The sequence below is a fragment of the Atractosteus spatula genome, chromosome 4 (genome assembly GCF_055471065.1).
Source record: "Atractosteus spatula isolate fAtrSpa1 chromosome 4, fAtrSpa1.hap1, whole genome shotgun sequence".
In the NCBI taxonomy this organism is placed as follows: domain Eukaryota; kingdom Metazoa; phylum Chordata; class Actinopteri; order Semionotiformes; family Lepisosteidae; genus Atractosteus; species Atractosteus spatula.
The window spans coordinates 66140840-66148291 of NC_142709.1; the positions used below are offsets into that span (position 1 = coordinate 66140840).

The 7452-nt window shown below is 38.1% G+C and overlaps 1 protein-coding gene across 2 annotated transcripts in view; it reads right to left on the bottom strand.

Annotated features, from left to right (window-relative positions):
* Positions 1 to 7238, bottom strand: part of pik3cb (phosphatidylinositol-4,5-bisphosphate 3-kinase, catalytic subunit beta) — a 73093-nt gene extending 65855 nt beyond the window's left edge. Inside the window, exons 1-2 of one of the 2 annotated variants that reach the window (XM_088913312.1) lie at positions 6984 to 7049; positions 4882 to 4971 (exon numbers count right to left, since the gene is read on the bottom strand). The gene's annotated coding sequence lies outside the window, so the exon portion shown is untranslated. Of the gene's footprint in view, positions 1 to 4881; positions 4972 to 6983 lie in introns of both variants that reach the window. The other variant, XM_088913310.1, reaches the window with a different exon arrangement.
* Between the last annotated feature and the right edge of the window lie 214 nt (positions 7239 to 7452).

Sequence of the window (7452 nt, forward strand, 5' to 3'; positions counted from 1 at the left end):
TCATCGCTTTTCAGCATAGAATAACCCATTACTTGTTCCTTTGCAGCCTACGCATGCTGACGCAGCTACCAAACTGATCAATTATGTGCAAGAAGAGAATCTATTAAAGATAACATAAATGATCCATGCAGTATATTTTACATACACACAGAAGGCACAGGAAATTTTATATAAATTCGAGTACAAAAAGCCCCATGATTACTTGTAAAATCACATCTGCAGCTTAACAATTAACAATAAGTATCCTTTACCTTGTTAAAGACTTCACAATGATACTAGATGTGAAGAGCCCTCTTTCTGCTGAAGCACATCAAAGCTGGAAGTCCAAGGTGGTTGAGAATGCAAAAAAATATAGACCAACTGAAGCAATTAAACTCATTAAGAGTTAAACCTTAAATTAATCATCTTCAGCCCTGCCTTTGGTCTCCTTTTTAACTTCAAAAGTCACAAGAAAAGCAACAAAAACACTTTAAAAGTACTATTTACTGAAGTCAAACCTTCAAACTGAGAACAAAACATCGGAAATTTAAGAAAATCCCCAGAATGTGTACTACTCAATGTGGTTTACCTCTATGAAGGAGGCCCCTCTCACGAAATAAGACTCTGAGCAGCAAGTTTTTTACGTGGCAAAGAAAACTTTAGTACCTTCAGGCTCCAACCGTGTGTACCGCCTCCTATTCAAATTCAATTACAAGTCTTATCTCGTTGGGAGAATCTCATTTGGCTGGTTCCTTAGAAGTTCAACTCTTTCCCTCGGGATGCCTACAGTAAGAGACCCTCTTCAGTTCATTGTTGTCATGCAAATGCTCACTGTGGCTACACACAAAGCATCACACCTCCTTTCTAGAACAGCTTGTTGATGGGTGATTCAGAAGTTGTATGTATGTGTAACTGGACACTTCTGCCCTTTTGTTGAGAGGATATTTCACAAATTGCAAGTATTCGTTGAAATACAATAGTCATGAAAATGCAGAGTGTAGGCATGCCAAAGGAGAAGTAAACCAAAAGCTCTTTTTTCCTGATTTTGCACTTAGGAACGCTTGGCCTCCTTCATGTAGAAGAATGTAGCTCAATACAGCTTCGGTCTAATAAAACCTTATAATGCACTTTTTGATTCTCATCATATTTTAATAGGTATAAGGATTCTGGAAATCTCCCTAAATGTGACAAGTTTAGTATGGCTATTAGAAGAGCAGACAGTTTTTTTCCCCAATATAGAAAGTGTATTTTACTGAAAGGAAGTGAAACACTTTACCTAGATACCACTTTGATAAGTATCTAAACCCCCAATTTAACATCACAGAAAGCATAAAAGAACAGTATACATCATTCATGACAATGATTCAGGAGCCAAACTGCAAAAATCCAATGTAAGGCATTGTTTGAACACCTAAATAAGAGGAAGCTATTGGGACCATCCCACTTGTTTGCCAACAGCTTAATCCCCCAAGATTTCAGAAGTTTGAACAATTTCACCATTACAGACAAATAACAGTGTGGTTCACATAGTCTGTAGAAGAATGACATTCCCTTCAGGACAAGAAATCCTACATACAACCTCTAGATCAGCAAAATCTTCCTTGAAGGTAGAATTAGAATTAAAAACACACCACGCCAAATCACGTCTGATGAATTCACTGCAGGATTTTAAGTTACCTCAATTTACATTCTACACCCTTAGTGTATCCAAGCATTTTGCTGGCAAGGGACTCCACAGAAAGGGAAAGGATATGAATGTAGAGTACTACACAAAGTGTCATACGTCCGGTCAAAATCCTTTTATTTGGGATCGTACCCTGCTCAACACACTTCTTCCAGTTTAATATCGCACAGAACTTTTTTTTCCCCGAAACTCACTCTTGCATGCAAAATCCTGTACTTAGCCACTTCGCTGCCCTCTGAGCAATGACTTCAGCTGTCAAAGCAAACTCCAGGTTAAGCAATAACAAATCTAAGGCTGAACTGTTTTCTTAGGAGAGGCTAATTTTCTCAGTCAATGGATGGCACTTGACAAAGCAGATTGAAGTGCCACCAAGTTACAGCCACAGCAACAGCGAGGGGACACACTCTCAACTTCCTGCACGTCTCACAGACCTGAAGGAATTCAAAAGGCATCCCCCCAAACCTCCAAGAATCAACTCAAGAAACAACAGGAGGTTTTACAGCACTGCCTATCTCTTCTCACTATGCGACCTGCCTTGTTTACAGTGAATACAAAGACAAATCTGCATGCAGCTAGAGATAAGAATTTCACCTTCCTAGAATAAACCGATTTCTGTCCTTTTTTATTTCTAAAGCGTTTGCCCCTTTCCCTTAGAAAATTTCCCATATTTGAACAAACTTCTAACATTTAGTTTGGTAACAGATATCATAATATTCTGTAAGAAATGCACTGCTAAAAGCATCTCCTTTCACTTGCTTTGCACGGAAGGGACAGATGTATTGCCATTACAGGGGGGTACTCATTTCCTGCGCATGTTGCACAACAGCGCTTGAGACCTTATCTCAGCGTTGTGATGCACAAGCCTAAACTGAAAGACAAGCAGGCTCATGATTATGAAGACTACACACTGCACTCTTTCTTAAAAGCAAAATGTCTTTTTAGTCCACATTTGCCCTCATCAAGGCAGCAGTTTTGAGACATCACTCAAACAAAAAAAAGTACAGGGAAATCATTTAGCTTCAAGCCTGACAAAATAGCAATGTTTTATTTCTTTAATCAAGAATGAAAGTACTGCATGAGAAAGAGATGGATACACTACTCTGTAGTTCCCTTTTGCAGAAAATAAAACCATGACAATATACAACCCAAAGAGTAAAATATGTTTGGATCATCTATTTCTAAAGATTAAACTATGCCTCCAACAAACATTTAAACCAACACTAAACTTTAGATCTACTCAAGTGTACTCATACAGCAGAACTAAGAAATTGTCAAAATAGAGCTAGTGCCTTCCAAAAAAAACTACACTTAAAAATTAAGACAGCATCTCCAGTTTCCCACTCAAGCAAATGAAGTAAAACCTCAATTCAGGGGTGGTGTTTAATCTGGATGAACCAAAAAATTTCACATAGTCATTGTTGTCAGATTCGCAAGCGACACAATCCAAGTATACGTTTTTGTTTTGACTCAGTTACAGTGGTTACCTTGTCTAGGTTAAGCAAAAGACATTGCAGGTTTTGGGTGACCACTGGGGTGAGCAACAGCTTACAAAAATAAAAAAGGAAGGCCAAAAACAACGCTGTCAAAAACAATAGACAAATATTTCTGGCAAAGGTGTCAACACCTAAAAATCTGACAAAATTCTTACGTAGCCTCAGGCTTTTGTGAAATGCATTTAGAAACATTCCCTTCCTCCTTTAGGTTTCTGGTTACTGATGCCAATGTCTCTCAGCATCACATTACGAAGGAAAGAAGAATCAAATCTCAAAATAACCATTCCTTACTAGGATGAGGGTCATACAATTTTCATAAAATATAAAAATATCCGATTTAGTTGGAAAAAAAACGCTCATTTGAATCCTTCCATTCAGAATCTTGAATTCCTTATGAACAGTCATTAAACCTGGTACAGTTGCATTTAAAGGCCAACAGAAACTAAAAATGATCCCAGAACAAGGCAAAATGAACTGTGGGAACAGAGGGTTACTGACTCCAAATGCATTAATATAACCGACTGCAGATAGCATCATAAGAGCTCATTCTTAATTCATGGATGAAAATGAAAGCCCTGACAATACAGATTTCAGAGGAGAAGGTAGGTATAAAGAGGAAAAACTATCCATTTCTATTTCTTACAGTGTTAGACTAACACCTCTAACTATGATATGGAAAGGTGTTTTTTAAAGATAAAGAGAAAAAAGCTCCACACAAACGATTTTCCAACTCATTTGCTGACACTGCGCTTGTTTAACAGTGATTTCTGAAAGGCATCAAATATAGGAAAGTGACATTCTCTACATACTAGCAGAGAATATAAGACCTTAGATATTTTTAGATTGCCTTATCAGCACCTCCCTACCCATCTTTTCAGATTCAGTTACTTTTAGGTCATGCAGACGGAGTCTGTGACCTAAAAGTAAAGCCATTCATGTTCAGCTGCTACTTAAGATTGTCACTTAGCGACTCACTGTAACAGAGATTTTAAATTTAAATATCGGCACTTGGGGAAGCACGGTGGTTAGCAGTGTTACTGTTACTTTAAACATGATAATAATGGACTGCTCGTGTGAAGATCATTCCATACAGAAGCCACCATATTTTTGTCCAACAAATGTTCTCTCAACAGCAGATGCGAGAATCAATACACTGTTTTTTTTTTACAACATTCAATTCTCCTGTGGAACCTTCTTGTGTACTTTAGGATTCTACCCTTGGAGCTGGTTAGGCAGGGGTGAATCTTTAATTTGTGTGGTGCCTCGAAGAGAAAGACCACTAAAATAAGATTCTGCGCCTCTCCCCTTCATATTAAAAGTCACAGAGTTGTCCTGTTCCTGCATTTTTCAGCCAAAATGCCGACCCATCAAAAATTCAAAAGTAGGTTTTAACATCAGCTTCAAAAATTAAACGGGTGAAACCCACCACACATTTACACAATGTCTTCTGACTAATGACATCATTTGGGCTATTTCTGCATTCCAGTTGTCTGCTTTTCAACAGAATGTTCCAATGACTTAAAGTCACATGCTTTTAGTCAATGGCCACAACAGTAATTGAGAAAACAGCTTTTAGACATTCTTCTTCTTGCACTTGCATGCGGGAGTACACTAGATTCACAACCTTGTTTATCTTCATACTGCGAGAAAAAAAAAACAGGGATAGAAGGATACAGATGCACAAAAGAACGACTGGGCCAAATTAGCCAAACTACCGAAACATACCTGTAGTGGGAGGAGTGCAGTTTTGAAGAGTTCAACAGCAGATGTTCAAAAAGGTCATTTCCAAAAGGGGGGGTGGAACCATAATTAATGCTACGAAAGAAAGATTTTTGATTCATCATTACTGGGCCCTGATATGCATTGCCTGTATTTTACAGGTATTTTGTTTTATAAATTCAAGGAGATTTTAATTCTTTAATTAGCACCCAATGAGCATAAGTGATATAGTGCCGAATTTGAATGACTTAAAGAAAATACGTTGTGAACAAAGGGCAGATCTAAGAAAAACCCCCACTATTCTGATGGAAAAGATGCAGCTTTGCAACATGTGAAATGGGGGATGAGCAATGAACTTGTTAATGACCCAACAAACAACCATATTTCTGTTGTTAGCAGCAGATTTCCTACATGGAAGCAAAAGCACTAGATCTCAACAAGGACTATAAACTCTCTCTTTTTATTCAGAAAGAGCTGGCATGAGGGGGAAAAATAAGTTCAAAAGAAAGAACTACTAGGTCACAAAAGATGTACACGACAGATAAGCAAACGCAAGAACAACAAAGAGAGACTGTGCACTACAACTACTTGTTTAAACTTGCAGGGAAACATTTGACTGGGAAAATAAAAGTGAAATTCCACAGATTAGACTGTGTGCAAGGCGCAATGATTATGCTCCAAGAAAACAACGAGAACTTTGAGCAGACGCACATAAAGAGTACATTAGGATCCTGATTCCAGGTGGTCACAGAACTGATGGCTGAGTAGTGCCTGCACAGCTCAATAGTCACATTGTTTTGTGTTTATGGGAAAAATAAACACTGCAGAAAACAGCAGAGAGCTGGCAATGCGATATTCTAACACAATGAAACTCCTAATCAAAATTGGATACCAGGTACTGTACTTGAGGGTTGCAACACCAGAGTTCTCAAAGTTATTTGTAGAGCATTTTCCATGCTATTTATTTCCGATATCACATACTGTAGCTGTAGGGATACTTAGTCCACTTTCACTGATCTCCCTACCTTGCGATTACAAGGTCACTACACCATTAAACCTCTAAAAATTAACTATCACCATAAAACATAGTGGATAATCACAGGCTGCTAGACTACATTCCACATCATTTCTATTCATTACTAATTCCATTTAATTGCTGTTAGTGTAAATACTCCTTGGAGCTAATGTAGACAAAAAAATTGCTTAACCTTAATATTTTGATGTCTATTATATAACATCCGTGTTATAAATATACACCACTGTTTGGGTAATATCAATAGATGCTGTCCTACTTACTCAGCAGTCCATAATGCTGTATACTAAGAAAAAACGATGGATTTTCTACTGTTTATGTTGGCTTAAGTGAGCCAACAGAGCGACAAAGGCAAAACATCTGACAACACTGGAATCATATTCAATAATAAAGGATAACAAAACACTGCGCCCGAGACAATATCGTATCTTCTGCAACAGGTATTTGATTTTTGAAACAAGTTTTTTGATGAAATGTTCTTAATTGAGTTGACTAAACGTTTGTCTTTTAGACTTTTCTAACTTCTCATTTAAGAACTCCAATAGCTTAGCCGGATATAAAAAAAAGTGATGCTTTTAGTCAAAATTAAATCCTTTGTCATCTGAGTATCCAACGTTCTTCCACAGAAATCCTAGAATTACTTCGTAAAAGCAGAGTTAAATGTGCATTATACAAGCAGTAAAGACTCATACCACAGTAAGGACTCATTCCCAAGCATACTGTTGCCCAAGGAAGCGTCTATCTCGCAATTAGCTCGATTACTTTGTCATCTCGTGTTTTCAACGTGTCTTAACAAGAGCATTGGGCGGATAAAATAAAACCACGTTTACCTTTAAAACACTAAACAGGTCAACTATCATCTGGCTGGTAGCGCATTTTACGCATCGAAATAGTTAACTTTCCAGGTCTGACATCTACAGTATATGACAAACAGAAAACACTCAGGCGGAATGTAGGTCCACTAAACAAAACTACATCTCTGGTTCTGCTAAACTTTCTTAAAAACATTAGAAATGCATGAACTGCGTTAAAGGAAAAAGAGAACCAACACGAAACCTATCGTCAAAATTCCTACCTTAAAGTCGTGTTCTCCCGACTCAATGTTTGAGATGTTCGCCGTGTTAATAAGGAAATTAAAACGCGCTCACGTCCTGCCAACAGTTCGCAAAGTCATTAAACGTGCAAAGGCGCAAAATGATAAATCCGGCTTCTTTTGGAGGCTTTGTTACAAACCGGACACAGTTCAAAGCAGGTGGGAAACATAAGTAACCTCCTCGATCATTCTCGTTGTTGTCGGATAACCTGCCTCTCACAGCCACAGCTCTCCGGCACTGCCGGCTGCTTCCCAGATTCACACTCCCTAACTTCAGGATATTATTATGCTGTGATTTCACCCGGAAACACAAAGTTCTCAACACCCTCCCACAGCAGTTGTCAGCCTCTGAAAAAATGCTAAAGACAGTCTTTTTACTGAAGTTTGTCCGTCGCTGAGTACATCGGGAAAAAAAGGTATTTTTGTTTTTCTGATGTGGCGTAGCATATAT